The 16,602-nt window shown below is 37.5% G+C and overlaps 1 pseudogene; it reads right to left on the bottom strand.

Annotated features, from left to right (window-relative positions):
• The window catches only part of LOC129242009 (uncharacterized), a 114,021-nt pseudogene that overhangs the window by 56,626 nt on the left and 40,793 nt on the right, over window positions 1-16,602 (bottom strand).

Here is a 16,602-nt window from a genome sequence, read left to right as displayed (position 1 = left end):
CATATTCGGGTTTGATGGTAGAAAATTATGTTGTAGCGATGAAGTGAGTGAATTGTCTCATTATTCGAATTAGGTGCGTTATTGGATTGGTTTTTGAATAGTTTTTGATTGAGAAGAGAGACATGTTTGTCTCAGTTCTGTAGCTTTTTCAAGTGTTTCTGTTGGAATGTCGTAAACTTTGGCTTGGGATTTGACTTTTTCTATAGCTGTTTTGTATGTACATTTTGTTATGGTTTTTATTTTAATTATTTCTGCTCTTGCTTGTATAACTGGACAGCTTCTGTTGTTGGCTCTATGAGCATGACTGCAGTTAATGCATTTAACCTCTTTGCACGTGGTAGGCTCGTGAACATTTGCGCTGCATACCTCGCACTTTTCATCGCTTCTACAATTTTTTTTGGTATGCCCTAATTTGAAGCAGTTCTTGCATTGGATAGGTGCTTGTATATATGGTTCGACCTTACAGATCAGAAAACTAATTTTTATTTCCTTAAGAATTTCATATTTCTGGAATGAGATGATGTGCAGTGAGGTGTTCACAAGCTCCCCATCAACAAATTTTTTAATCTTTTGACAGTCTGTTACTGCTTGATTTCTAAGGCCTTCTACAATTTCTTTATCGGATAGGTGCCTTAGTGAAGGTGCAAAAATGACACCTTTGTCAGTGTTTAAGGTTGGATGTAATTCTGATATTATCGGACAGACGTTAGCTAAGTTTTTTGCTTTAAGGAATTTATTTGTTTGCATGTCGTTTTTCGTAAGCACTAACAAATTCCCGTCACGAGTAAAGGAGATTTGTTGTGGCGGTTCAGCACAAATATTTTCGAGTGCTTTCGACACAAGAAATATATTGAAGTTGTTAATTGGCTTTTCCGGCACTGTACTTTTAATTATAACAAATTTAGGGCACTGCACTTTAAATTTGGGGGTTTTATGTCCTAATAGTGGGGAAGAAGTAGTGCTGTTGATATTCACTTCACTTTTTTTCGTTTCTGATTAGATTTACGAGCACTGTCCCCTGGATCAAGCAGCTCGTAGTAGTTCCCTCCAGAGGAGGACGCCATCTTACACCAAAGAAAACACGTGCAGGTTAAGTATTACGAGAATACAGAAAGGAGATAACAATAGCTAATCTGTTAATGCGCAAGCGATCGACAATGACTGTTCTCAATGAGCACCGTTTATCGACTTAGAGGGGTCTCTAGTAAACAAACAGTATACCACGGCAGCTTTTCTAGACATAGAAGGCGCATTTAATAACGTTAGCACTGATGCTATCCAAAGGGCGTTAATAGATTTAGGGGTGGAAAATTGTATCAGCAATTGGATCATCTCTCTACCAAATATTAACGGACAAACCCTCTCACTTTCACCCAGTGAAAAGTACTTAGGGGTAATTTTGGACTCCAAACTTAGCTGGAAATTAAACGTCGAAGAACGGGTAAGGAAAGCTGAAATTGCTTTGTATGCCTGTAAACGTATGCTTGGAAGAAGATGGTGGAAGACCCCCCTAAGCATACATTATGGTTTTATAAGGCGGTTGTACGACTAATTTTATCGTATGGTTCGGTAGTTTGGTGGAAAGCTCTAGGGAGAGATTACAATACCAAATTACTCGGCAGAATACAAAGATCAGCCTGTGCAATAACGGTCGGTACAATCAGATCATGTCCCAGGGAGGCTCTCAACGCACTGACACACGTTATTCCAATAGACCTGCACATTGAGAAGACGGCAACCATGAGTGCATTTAGGTTAAACGAAGCGGGTCGCTGGAAAGAAAAAACTTATGGTCATGCCAGTCTACTATTTCGACAAACTCAGTTAACCTCGGTGAGGACTGACCACATCATCCCGACGGTAACATTCAATAGGAATTTTGCCATCTAAGGAGGAATGGAATAAGGGACTCTCACTAAACAACTTCGACACTACAGTCTATACAGATGGTACTAAAATGTATTGTGGTGCTGGAGCTGGTATATATTCTAATAGACTTAAAATTGAAAAATCTGTGCGTCTCCCCAATGCCTGCAGTGTCTTCCAGGCGGAAGTACTGGCAATTGGGGATGCTTGTAGACTACTAATCGCAGATTTCTCTTTTAAGGGCAATATCGCTATTCTGTCGGATAGCCAAACTGCAATCCAGGCACTGGATTCAACTACAACAAACTCTATGGTGTTGGAACAAAGTAGGAATAGCCTTTCCACCTTGAGCAAAAACCATAATGTTACCTTAATCTGGGTCCCGTGAAAACGGACCTATGAACGTAACGAAAAAGCAGATGAACGGGGATCTGCCATGAATAACGCTCTTTCAGAATCGGTATTCACACCATTAGGTGCAATCAAGAGGACAATTTCCCTAAAATACCTTCGAATCGCGGATTGTAGATGGAGAGACCAAACGAAATGCAAAATCAGCAGAACGTTATGGCCCACCTACAACCTCAAGCAATCGTCAATATTGTTAAACATGAAACGACGGGGCGCCTGGAGACTAACGGCAGTCATAACTGGCGTAGGGTCTGTCAGAAAACAAGCAGCCAAAATGGGCATCCCTCACAACACATACTGCCATAATTGTAAACAAACGGAGAAAAAGCAAACAATCTTCCATTGTTAACCCTGGGCAGGCCGCTATTCGAGAGTCCTGTCTGGCTTAGATGTCAACAACCTAATAAGGTTCTTAAACCGCACAGACTGGATATAGTCATGCCGTAAATAACTGGTAAACAAGTTAATAACGAGGATGTGGCAACAAAATGCTGCAGAAGCGCTAGTTGGATTCTGGAAGAATCACCACTCAAGCCAACCAACCAACCAAATGTAACTAAGTAATAAAAATAATGTTAATATTAATATACCGAATATTAAACAATTCTAAAACTTCAGCTGATAATACACCAAAGCACGAAGAAAAAGTCAAAAGATCAGTGCTATTTAGGCGATATCTTTCGCGGTTTGTTCAACGGATGAAAAATTTATATTTTTTTTGCCTAACCTCTACAGTCTCTTTGGAGAGCGCTTCCACATGGAGACATTAAAGCATTATGAATAATTTCAAATCCATAATAAATCTTTCTTTCCACAAGTGCTACTTTGGTCGGAGTCTAATCCAAAGTAATTCACCAAGCACAAAAACGGAAATGTAATTAATTTAAACCTCTGAAGGAATTTCGTATTTTTCCACTTTTCTGATTTACAATTTTCTTGTTGCAAACCATTCATGCAAATATTGTATATAAGATGATTTCAAATATCTGAATATAAGTTTCAAATAATCACTACATATTATAAAACAAAGTCGCTTTTTCTGTCCCTATGTCCCCTTGAATGCTTAAATCTTTAAAACTACGCAACGGATTTTGATGCGGTTTTTTTAAAGATAGATTGATTGAAGAGGAAGGTTTATATCAATATAATGTGAAGAAATATATAAAGGGGGCGTGGCAATCGGTCAAAATGTGGCAACAAAACATAAATTTTTTGTGTTCACGGCCATAAATCATAAACGAATCAACCAATTAAAATGAAACTTTCTTGAAGTTTAACTTTGAAATTTTTACTTTCGTTCTGCATAAAAAAAATAATTGATTTATTTGTTATTTAACCAAAATTGTTTAAACAAAAGCAGCTCTTTTTCCAAAAAAAGCTGTTTGTGTGTTTTTTCGCTGTCAACCGAATGAAGCAACAGGCGTTAAGCGATAATCTCACCACACCTCATTAATGTTGAATTACATCGTATGGTGACGTATGTATGTATGTATTTACGAATCGCTCGCATTATTTCATTTTGGACGTATGTACATATGGATGTACATATGTATGTACTGAATTCCATGTAATTATACGTACATACAATTTTACAGCGAAATAAACCGCTCTTTTCACGTTCTATATTAGTAAATCGCACATAATTAAAATACAGTTTTTGAATAGTTTTTTTGATTCGGAGCGCGTTAAGTTTGCTATCGATTCCATACAATAACATTTTTTGTCATTTACTTTTTACAACTAATACAGTAAGTCACAGTCAAAGTGAGCCACCAATTCCTTGAAGATATTTGTTTAAACCACTTTTGTAAATACTTTCAAGCACCCATTATTTTTTGTCAACTTTATCAAGTGAGCATGCTTATGTAATCTAACTGTATTTTTTCTGTTTGTTTGCTGCCGAAGTAAGAGTAATAATGAAAAACAAAAACAAACGCACAAACTAACGTCACACTCAAAGTGAGCCACCTAACATTGTTTCTTTTAAAATAACGGGATACGTATTTTTGGATATTAATTTTCGCTTGCATCTTGTGAATAAAATAAATATATGTGAATAAAAGTCGAGGAACTGTCCAGCACATCATACATCGCTTTACTAGAGGAGGAAGAGTAGGAAACAAGCAGAAAGAAAGCAAAAAAAGGCGTTTTCAGAAAGGGACGAGGCATTTATTTTGCGGGAAGTGAAGAAAAATCCTCATCTTAGTGCTCCAAAATTGACGAAGATGGTTGAGGACCAGCTAAATATCCACCTTAACCCCGAAACTGTAAGAAGAGTTCTCAGAAAGAGTGGTTATAATGGTCGTACGGCCAGAAACAAGCCATTTATTAGCAGCAAAAATCGAAAGAAAAGGTTGGAGTTTGCGCTGAAATATGTCTACAAGGATGTGAGTTTCTGCAAAAGGTTCATAACGGTATAATGCAACGTAGAGGCTATAATAATATTTTTGTAGGTTCTCTTTACAGACGAAAGTAAATTTAACTTATTTGGCTCTGACGGTATGAAGATGGTATGGCGACAAAAAAACACTGAGTTTCAGCCGAAAAACCTATCTCCCAGTATGAAGCACGGCAGTGGCTCCGTCATGGTTTGGGGCTGCATGGCAGGTGGTGGAACTGGAAATCTTCAACATATTCCAGGCATAATGGATAAATACGTTTATATAGACGTTTTGAAGCAAAATCTTAAGCCAAGTGTCGAAAAACTAGGGATCGAAGGCGACTTCTATTTTTACCAGGACAATGATCCTAAGCACAAATCGTTTGTTGCGCGGGAATATCTATTATATAACTGCCCCCACGTATTGGAAGTACCACCGCAGTCTCCAGATATAAATATAATTGAAAACTCATGGTTCCGTCTTGACCAAAACCTGCGGAAACATAGCATTTCTTCAAAACAAAGTCTTTTAGATGCCTTACAAGACGAGTGGCGTGCAATTCCTTCCACATACCTGTAAGTTATTAGAATCAATGCCCCGACGTCTAAAAGCCGTTATTTCCGTCAAAGGTGGCCCAACAAAGTATTAATTTGTTAGTTAAGTTCAGTTGAGCTAAGGTGGCTCACTTTCACTGTGAGATAGATTTGTGAATTATTTTAGTTTTTGTTCATTTTTTTATAATAAACAAAGAAAGTTCTTCATGTAAGCGATGAATTATTCAAGCTAATATTCAAACAAGAAAAACACATAAACCTTTTTTCCAATCTGTGGTATTTTTTAAACAAATTTCTACTAAATCTGATGACTAGGAAGTGTGGATCACTTTGACTGTGACTCACTGTAGCTTATTTTCGAAACGATTTCAACAAATAGGTACAGCATTAATCCTTATCCAATTAAATACCTTAAATACATTGTTGTTTTAATATAGATCTATGTATATGGCTCTATACAGCATATAATTGAAAATATATTAATATTTTTCAAGATATTACATCAGTAATTAGTAATTGAGATCTACCGGAAAAATTGCGTTAGCTGTTGCGTCATCCGGCATTGCCGCTACTCTTTTGAAAGGAGGCCGAACCGCACACTCTACAATCAAGCTCCCGCTGAAAATCGCCACCGATGATAATAACAGCGTCTGTAGTGTTTCTAAACAGAGCAATACAGGAAAATTGATGCGTGACTGCTCATTAATAGCCTGGGACGAAGCTGCCATGTCAAACAAGACGTCTGTGGAAGCACTGGATAGGACAATGCGCGATTTGCGCAACAAAAATTCACCTATGGGTGGATGTACAATTCTGTTCTCAGGAGGTTTCCGTCAAATTCTACCAGTTGTGACTCGAGGAACACGTGCTGACGAAATAAATGCTTCGCTAAAAAGATCCCACCTTTGGTCGCATGTCAATAAATTAGAGCTTAAAACTAATATGAGGGTTTCGTCATCTTCACGTGAGAACAGGCTATTTCCAGAGATGCTGCTTAAAGTTGGCAATGGAGAATTAACACAAAGTGAGGGAAGGATTAACCTTGAAAACCTTTGTGTTTTGATAGACAACATCCAAGAGTTAGTCAACAATGTCTATCCTGACATTGATAACATAAGTTATAAGACAATATCTTGGTTTAAAGAAAGAGCTATTCTGTCACCAACTAACGAACAAGTAGATAAAGTAAATAACTTGATTATTTCAAAGATTGATGCGCCGACGAAAATATACTGTTCATTTTCCTACAGAATTTCTAAATTCTTTGAACCCGTCTGGACTCCCTCCTCACAAAATGGAGCTGAAAATAGGTTGTCCTGTTATTTTATTAAGAAACCTAAATCCACCTAAACTTTGCAATGGCACGCGTTTGCTGGTAAAATCACTGAAAACTTTCATAATAGAGTGCACAATACTCACAGGATGTGGTACCGGAGAAGATGTATTGATTCCCCGAATCCCTCTGATACCATCGGATCTACCATTCCAATTTAAACGCTTACAATTTCCGGTAAAGACATCTTTTGCAATGACCATTGATAAATCTCAAACATTCTCAAACATTCAACGTTGCAGGCTTAGATTTGAGCGTTGACTGTTTTTCACATGGCCAACTGTATGTCGCTCTTTCAAGAGTAACCTCTAGAGAAAACATGTTTGTATTGTTTAAAGACAAGAAAGCTATGAACGTTGTATATAAAGACATTCTGTAATATATTAATTGTTGTAAAAATAAAATAAATACATATGTAAAAATGTAAAAAGTAAATATGTAAAAGTGTAGGGTATGAATTTAGATATTCCAAAGATAGCAGGAAATCTTCATGCTATAAAGAAAGGGGAACTGTTTTACTCCAAATTTAACGCGTGCGGGCCACGGGCAGTAATGAAGAAGCCAAAACTACTGGATCGATTTTAATCATTTTTTCAGGGAGTGACATAGGGTATATATTTTATAACCGTGCGAAGCCGGGCGGGTTGCTAGTTTAAAATAAATAAAAAATAAAATTGTTTCTACTCACTTCATTGTCGGCGCCATAATCGACTCGTATTCACTTGGCGATGCCTCTTGTATGAGTCTAATGGTCGGTTGTAAGACAGCCGCCAGCACTTCACCACTGCTAATTTCGGCCTGCAACATTGGCCACACATTTTGCCACCACAATTTCTGAAATTAAAATTCTAAGCGTTAGCTACACCTACCACTTAGTAGATTTTCTCAGTTATAAATATTTTGTGTTTATTTTCTGGAACATATTTTTTTGTTTGCATCTGTGTACGCTATGTAAAATTTGCTAGCCATAAAATTCCAACCAACGTCAGCTATAAAAAAGTGTATGAATGTATAGATGTAGGAGTAGTCATCTTGTGGCTGCAGGTACTTTTATGTGTCATGCAATTGGTGTCTCATAAACGTGTCGAAATTTTATTTTGTCATTCAAAAAACACCTGACTCGGTCAACCATTCGGGTTTAATTACCCTCAACTTCACGGAAAACAAGATATAATATTTTAGCAATGCCAGTTTAATAGTGGTTTCTTTAACTTTTACGGTCACTACACCTGTTGCAATAATGATTTGTTTTTTAAAGTGAGTTTTTCAGTTCTGCTGTCTGGGTTCCTTGGTATTTCATATACAATCGTATTCAGTATCCCATACGTTTTAACCAAAGTGGCGTATAAAGCATACACACTCTTATATAATATAATACACTTGTATATATGTGCATATGCATAATAAATAACACAAGTTCTGCTTAAGCTACATATTTACCCTCGGTATCAGCGGCAGCGCTTCCATTAGTGTATTTTTGTAAAAATGCGATATTTGCCACTTATCATTCATGTTTACCATATCTGAGAACTTGAGTGCACTTGCAGCGGGATCTCTAAAAGTATAGAACAAACACGTACAAAAAAGGTATTTTTAAAACTTCTTCACTCAAGAAAGTTTAAAATAAGAACACGTGGGGAAGGCTAAATTCGGTCCAAACCGAATTTTATATACCCGCGCATATTTTAGTAAAATTTAATTTGGGCTGGCTATTAATTTTTGAAATGAAACAAATGCATGGACAATGAGAGTTATAGCTTGTAACATCAGACAGGCGAACGGAAATCTTAACAAGAACAAGAATTGAGCGCGGTTTCTATTCGATTTCATTATTTTCATTATAATTATGTCAATTTTAAATGAGATGAGGTGCAATACAAGTTTTGGTTAAGGCGTTGATGAGATACATGCATTTACCCATTACTGGGCGTGGCACCACCCATTTTTCACAATTTCATCCGTCGTATTTCTGAGTTCATCTTTTGTACCAAAGTTGAGGAATTTTCCACCATAATTTTTTTTTTTAATTACCGTTATATGGGAAGTGAGCATTCTATAGCGATTTCCAATAAGAGCTGTTACTTTGATATTCAAAGAAAAATGCTATTTTTTAATATAAATGATCGTATGTTTATTTCATTATAAAGAGGAAGGTATGCCGTTAATAGTGGAAAATAGCATCAGGCAAATGATCACCACGACCACGCTTACAGGACAATATCCTTTTCATGAAATTTTCCATAACCGAATTGCAAAGTGGCTGCCCTATGCCCTCGATAGCCTCACGAATTCCATCTTTGGGGTCTTGAATCGGCCCTGAGCTGTTGGCGTAGACCTTCTCTTTCACGTGGCCTCAAAGAAAAAAGTCACAAGGTGTTAAATCACAAGATTTCGGTAGCCAATTGTGATCACCTCTTCGAGAGATAACCCGGTCCGTCTTGTTGAAAATAACCGTTGTCCAGATCAATACCATCCAATTCCAGCTATAAAAAATCGTTAATCATCTCTCAATAGCTCAATCTAATCACCTGTAACACCTGTTATTGGAAAACCCTTTATTTGCAGTACCAGCTGCTTTGGACAAAGAGCATTGAAATATATTAGTTTTTGCTCGAGCTATCATGCACACGGACAGATGGGCATGGCTAAATCGATTAGCGTTAAGCGAACAAAATTGTGGAAATTTAACGGGTATGATGAATAAACATCTTATACAGTTGATAGCGGGGACGTGACTATAGACACGTAACTATATGATATGGAGAAAGCATTAATTTTATTATTAAATTTAGCTAAAGTGGAAAATGCGCAGATATTTACAATAATGAAAAATAAATTACTGCAACGCCCCCAAATGTTCGTTGCAAAACGTAAACATTGCGAGTAAATCTTCGCTTGAAAATTATCGCATGAAGTTGCCTACTCCCAATGCCTGCAATGGCTGTAAAGCCTGAACAACTTTAAAGGCTACTACACCTCAAAGGATTAACTCAGCCTTTATTGGGCGAAGGATTCAATTTTTTCAAGAAAACAGTCAATATATTATAATTTATAAACTGATTGCAGAACTACTTTTAAAGTAATTAGAGGGTTAACGCTGCTCAAAGTGCAATCATGTTAAAGGAGGTTGACCTCTGGCCTCAAAAGACATGGTCGCATTTTTAGGCAGTTAACACCGCATTTCTCTCAACTTCGAACAGATGTCTCTATCCGCAAACTGGAGTTTGAAGGTCATGCCAGGGCAATCTTTCCAAGCAAGCAGGATTGGAATGAGAAGAAAATCTGCATCGAAGCTGGTACCTGTGTCTTCACTGACTGCTTCAAGATGGAATCGGGAGTCGGAGCAGGGGTTTTCTCTAAATCAGCCAATTTATCTATTTACTTAAAATTGTCAAATACTGCTTGTATTTTTCAAGCAGAAGTCTTTGCGATCGTGCAGGCATGCAAAATGCTTAGGGAACGTAGGAGCAAGGGCGATAGTAACATTTTTCCAGATAACGAAGTCAAGGCTCTAACGGTCAAATATGTTGGGTGTGCAGGTAGCATTAACATTAACAAGAACAAACGCTTCCAGAAAAAAAGAAACAGAAAGTAAAAATGTATGCTTTCCTTAAATAAAAAGACTGATACAGATTGAAAATGTTTTAAATTTGTAAAGTAAAACCTAATATGTAAAACATGTAAGTAATTTTATTGCAAAAAAATCTCATATGGAGAGAACTGGGTATCGTTCTTAGATATGTTTCAACGGCTGAACTTGATGAAGTCGCAAAATTATAGGCTATGAACAAACAAATTAAACTTGCAACTTTTACAAGCAAATAAAAACAAAACTATTTAGAATTCAAAAATATAAACAAGGAATCGCTGGCAGCAACATTTTATTTTCACATTTAATTTAATTTAATTTATCAAGTCCATCATAACCAAATCTTACAGACTAGGGTTATAAAATGACTTAAAGGTAATACTTAGAGATAAAACTTAAAAGTAAGAGTAAGCAAGACTTAGTACAAATAGGGATTCAGGAAGGTCGAAATCATTTTAAAACATTAAATTCTCCACAAGTGGTGAAACTTTTTCTCTCTCTCTCTCTTAGCTTCACAGTCTGTGGTGGACCATAGCTTCACCAACAATCCTCCTCCATTTCAGTCCCTCTCTTGCCTCATTTCTCCAATTACGAACATTCATCGCTCTTAAGTCTGCTTCGACGTCATCAAGCCATCTCTTTCTTGGTCGGCCTCTCTTTCTTCCTCCTATTGGACGCAAAGTAAACACCCTTTTTGGATTCTTTCGTTCGGCATTCTTATGATGTGGCCAATCCAACTAATCTGCTGCGCTTTAATAAAATGTATTACATTTTCACCACCAATAAGGTTTTCAATTTCGTTGTTGTAACGGATGCGATAAGTGCCGTTTTCAAGCCGAATAGGACCGTAGATTTTTCTCATTATCGTGCTTTCAAATCGCCAGCAGTCCAGATTTAAGCACCATAAGTAAGAATCGGACGTATCAAAGTTTAATACATCTTATACAACTGCTTCCCTAAAAGAGCTATCTTCCAAAGGTATGTGGAATTCAATTTCACCAGAACTTGGCGAACACCTTATAAAAAGTTATCGATTACTTGAAAAATGGGAAAAGTTCGTTATGTTTCAGTCATATCGAGTTTCGTTTTGAGAATAATCTTATCTCAAGTAATCCCAACGGGTTTCTAATCTTTTCTAATCTTTGTTTCCGGGCGAATGGAATAAGTGCTCAAATGCTGGTTCGACTCTACATTGTTTCCTGCCGCCCTTTCTCTTCGCCATCGTCCTAAACGACGTTATGAGTCAATTGATCCTGCACAAAAAAGGCATGGTATGGAGTTTCATAGACATCTTGAGAACCTGGACTTCGCCGATGACACGCCTCCTCTCTTCCAAACTCACTGACATGCAAGCGAAGGCGGAGAGACAAGTCACGCTGGCACGTGCAGTCAGACTGGAGGTCAAAATGGGCAAGCCCGAGGCTATTAGATTCAACCACAATAAAGCAAGACCTATATAAGGTGGCTGGTGGAATTTGTCAAAAGTTTTTGCTACCTGGGCTGCACTATCACGACAGATGATGGAGCAGATGAAGATGTCAACTGCAAACTAAAAACAAAGCAAGAGTGGCGTTCGAGTGAATGCATACAGTATGAGCGAGTTCGCAAATCTCCAGGAGCACTAAACTGGGAATATTCAGCTTATATGTGAAGTCTGGATTGTTGTAACGAAGTGGAACATAGCTGGTCTCCAACAGCATCACACGGAGGCATACTATCTTTCATCAACAAATGCCCCCGCATCATCTGTAGAATATTCTGGCTGAACACCATCAGCAATGACACGCTGTGACATGAGTGATCAACGAATGAGGAGTCCATCCTATGGCAAATCAAATGTAGAAAGTGGTGATGGTTGGGTCAAACACTTGGAAAACTACCAGATAACATCACAAGAATGGCTCTGGACTGGAACCGGAAAGTCAGCAGGAGTCGCGGTCGGCCCAAGATCACATGGCGAATGTCCATGTTGCGCGAATTAGCAGATGCCTGCATCACATGGGACGGCACAAAAATAACAGCCCAGAACCGTGTACGATGGAAGAGTATTGGCGAGGCCCTATCCTGCCGAGCCGAGTGACCAAGGATATAAAAAAATAAATAAATAAATAAAGCGCATGGGGATAACGCTTTAGCTCGAACATCTAATAAGGACAATTTTTGTGTTATGGGTGGCTTCAATCTTATTAATATTGAATGGTCCAGTATTGATGATATATAATTGGTCATAAAACAATGTTAGGGGTTTATCTGAAACCAATTTCACTGACAATTTTTTTAGTTTTTTTCTCGAATTCTTGATCTCATTTTTATTAATAATTATATAATTTTCTCTATACCAATGGGTGGGCCATGTAAAATTTGCTTTTTGAATCGGCTATAAAAAAAAAAACTAATCAATATTTTTTCAAACTTTTTTTTTATTTTGAAGATTGAACATTGTCATTTATGAATGAAAAATAATATCATTCAAATGACTGCCACGACTGGCTTTACAGTAGGCCATTCGATCAACCCAATTTTTAAGCACATTTTCGATTGTTTGGGCTCCAATTTCATAAAAGGCAACTTCGATTTCGTGTTTTAAGGCATCAATCGTCTCTGGATGGCTCCCCACAAAAAATAGTCCAACGGGCTTAAATCACAGCTCCGAGGTGGCCAATTGATATCGGAATTTCGGCTGATTATTCGGTTTTCAAAAACGGTAGCCAAAAGTTCGAGTGTAACTTTGGCAGTGTGACAAGTTGCACCGTCCTGTTGAAACCAAATGTCGTATATGCCATCCTCTTCAATTTTTGGAAACAAAAACTCGTTAAGCATGTGACGGTAACGCTCGCCATTTACTGTAACCGCGGAAGAAGAATAAGACTCACCATTTTGGGAATAGGTTTTCAATATTTCCCAATTTTGTTCAAGCGTATAGCGCCCCATTTCGTAAATGTTAAAGCTTTAAGTAAATTATGAACACATTTGACATGTCATTTGTACATCTCATCTTCAGTTATGAGATGTGCGCCGAGATACAAAAGTTGAAGTCGAAGAAATCTCCAGGGTTTGATTTAATAACTGCCAAAGTCTTCAAACAAGATTCACGAAACATCATTACTAAGCTAACAAACATAATGAACGCTTACTTTAAGCTGCAATACTTTCCAATCTATTGGAAAATAGCTGATGTCATCATGATTCTAAAACCAGGAAAGCCTCCAAACGATGTAGCATCATATCGACCAATTTCACTGTTGCCCATCCTTTCAAAACTGTTGGAAAAATTTTTGATAAAGCGCCTGAGAAATATCATAAAAAATAAAAAAATAATACCAACACACCAATTTGGATTTCGCGCGAGTTACACAATCAAATATACATACTTGTGCATGGGAATGGTGATAATGACGATATCAGCATAATCTTGCAGAAGTATTTAAAAAGGGATCAAGTTGCAAAAGCTTGAGCAACGTAAGCGTCGCCGTCGCTTCCGTTGCAAAATGCTTAGCTGGCAACATTAAACGTAAACAAGAGGGCATTTGCATATGCCAAATAAAATTATACATTTAGTTTTATGCTTAGCTGGCAACATTAAGCGAAAATAAGAGGGCATTTGCATATGCCAAATAAAATCATACATTCAGTCTTAAGACCGAATTCAAACTATAATGAATATAATCTTTTAATTGGCGCAGTCGAACTCGAACAAAAACGTTCCGAATTAACCGAAGTTAATTAACATAAAAACGTTAAAATATTACTTAGTGCGAGTAAACAAAAGACAAATACAAACAATTAAAAACACAAACAACAAATCAGTGCGTTACAATCTTATGTATCCAAGAAAAAATAGTGCTCACAAATTCGACGAAAACCGTAAAATCGAAGATACAACGATGGAAGAAGAGCTTCAAAACTTGAGGGAGGTCGTACTCCAACAGGAAGCAGCCCTAAACCTACTCAGGCAACAACAACAACAACAATCAACCCAATGGATGTCCAACAAAGACGTAATTCAGCAGTTCCGTCAACTAAGACAGTTGGACGACCAACATGACGTGTTGGCTTTCATAAAATCTGTCGAATTTCTTATGGCGCTATGCCAGGGAAACGAGCTATTGATTCAATTCGGCACAAACATTGTTGCCAATGAAAAAGTCTCAGGAGCAGCAGCGAACTTTGTCAGACAATTGGGGATGGAGCCGAGCTGGGAACAGATGAAAGCCAAGCTGATGCAACAAATGCGGCCCAAGACGACTTACGAAGATGTGTTCGACAGATGCAGATTCATTAAGGTAAGTAATTTAAGAGAGTTATTTAATGAATTTGAAAAGGCAAAATGTGAAATAAATAAAATATATATGTTTGATGAGCTTAAACCAGCAATATACGAGAACGACAAAGTAGATCGAGATTTATTAAATATGTTAATAAATAAAATAGACACTCCATTCAGAATTCATGTCGATCAGGGTATATCTATGTATGCCTTAGAAGCAAAGTATTCAAACATCAAAGCACTGGATGACCCCAGAGCTATATCACAAAGGTACAGGAAAATATCTAACAACACATTCAATAAACAAAATAACACTAACAACAAGCCAAGCCAAAATAACCAACCCCATAATAATAATAACAATAACAATAATAATAACAACAATTATAATAATAACAATGCCAGACAAAGTCTGAATGGACGGTCGAATCCCAATCATAACGCCGGCCCACCTCAGAGCGATCAGGCAATTCAACAATCGTATAACAGGCCACAACCCGGTCAAAATCAAAATTCTAAACCCAACCATAATAACAATTATAACAATAGGAACAACGGTTCAAGACAGACAAGAATGTCTCATATGAGCGTTGACACCCAAAGGAACGATTCCATGGCTATGGAGATCGGAACTTTGGAAGAAAATCGGGCAGAAGAAGAGGAAGAGATAAATTTTTTGATACCTTGCCTAGAGCAACCTTACCCATAATAATGTGGACAATAGGAAAAGAGAAAATTAAATGCTTAGTCGACACCGGTGCAACGACAAGCATCCTAAAATCAAGAATTGTCGAGCACCAGTATCCTAAAATTGAACTCACCAAACCATGCTCTTATAAAACCCTTAACGGTGTTAACATCGTAAAATACGCCATAACCACACCATTTCCAAAAGAGATACCTTACCTAGGAACACTACAGTGGAAACTCATAGATTTTCCAAACAAAAATTTCTCGGCAATAATAGGCCAAAACTTTTTAAAAGCTTTCAATGCTCAAGTCAATAGTACCGAGCGATACGTAAGGTTACTCGACAAGAAATTTTATTTTTTAGATTATGAATACCCAGAATCAATGCACAACGCTTGTGCTTTACAACCAGTAAATGAAGATCACATACGAGCTCGTTTCAACCTCGCACATCTGAACGACGAGGAATGTCGAGCCATCGAAACTCTACTTTCAGAGTCCGATGATTTATTTTTTCGAGAGGGAGATGTTTTGTCAGCAACAAACCGGATTTCCCACGAAATCATTACTACAGTGGACAGGCCCTTATATTCTAAAATATATAGGTATCCCCAAATCCATGAAAAAGAAATAAATAGACAGATAAAAGAAATGCTTGAGCAGAATATAATAAAAGAAAGCAATTCACCCTATAACAGTCCTTTATGGATTGTCGAGAAAAAACTCGATAATTCAGGGTCAAAAAAGTTCAGAATAGTCATCGATTACCGTAAACTGAATGAATTCACGGTCGATGACAGATTCCCGATTCCCAATTTGAACTCTCTGCTAGATAAGTTAGGTAGATCCCAATATTTTACAACCCTCGATCTGGCGAAAGGCTTTCATCAAATTCTGGTTAGGGAAGAAGACAGACCAAAGACGGCATTTTCAACACCGTCAGGTCACTATGAGTTTGTCAGAATGCCGTTCGGACTCAAGAATGCCCCATCGACATTCCAGAGACTCATGAATGAAGTCTTGAAGGATTTTATCGGCAACAATTGTGTCGTCTACATGGACGACATACTAATTTTTAGCACATCCCTTCAGGAACATATGACGACTCTCAAAAAAATATTCAAAACGCTAAAGGAAGCGAATCTGAAAATTCAAGTAGACAAGTGCGACTTTCTTAAGAAAGAAACACAATTTCTAGGTCACATCTTGACCACTCACGGCATCAAACCAAACCCAGACAAAGTAAATATCATTCAAAACTTAAAACTACCCAGAACTACAAAGCAGATCAAATCATTTTTGGGAATGACAGGGTTTTACAGAAAATTCGTTAGGGATTATGCAAAAATAGCGTTCCCTATGTCAAGATATCTCAAGAAAAACGAGATGATCAACATCAATGACCCAAGTTACATAGCAGCATTCGAGAAGTTGAAAACACTAGTTACAAATAGTCCAGTCCTTAGATACCCAAATTTCTCCAAGAAATTCACTGTCACAACGGACGCCAG

The sequence above is a fragment of the Anastrepha obliqua genome, chromosome 3 (genome assembly GCF_027943255.1).
Source record: "Anastrepha obliqua isolate idAnaObli1 chromosome 3, idAnaObli1_1.0, whole genome shotgun sequence".
Classification (NCBI taxonomy): Eukaryota; Metazoa; Arthropoda; class Insecta; order Diptera; family Tephritidae; genus Anastrepha; species Anastrepha obliqua.
This window is presented reverse-complemented; position numbering and strand designations above follow the sequence as displayed.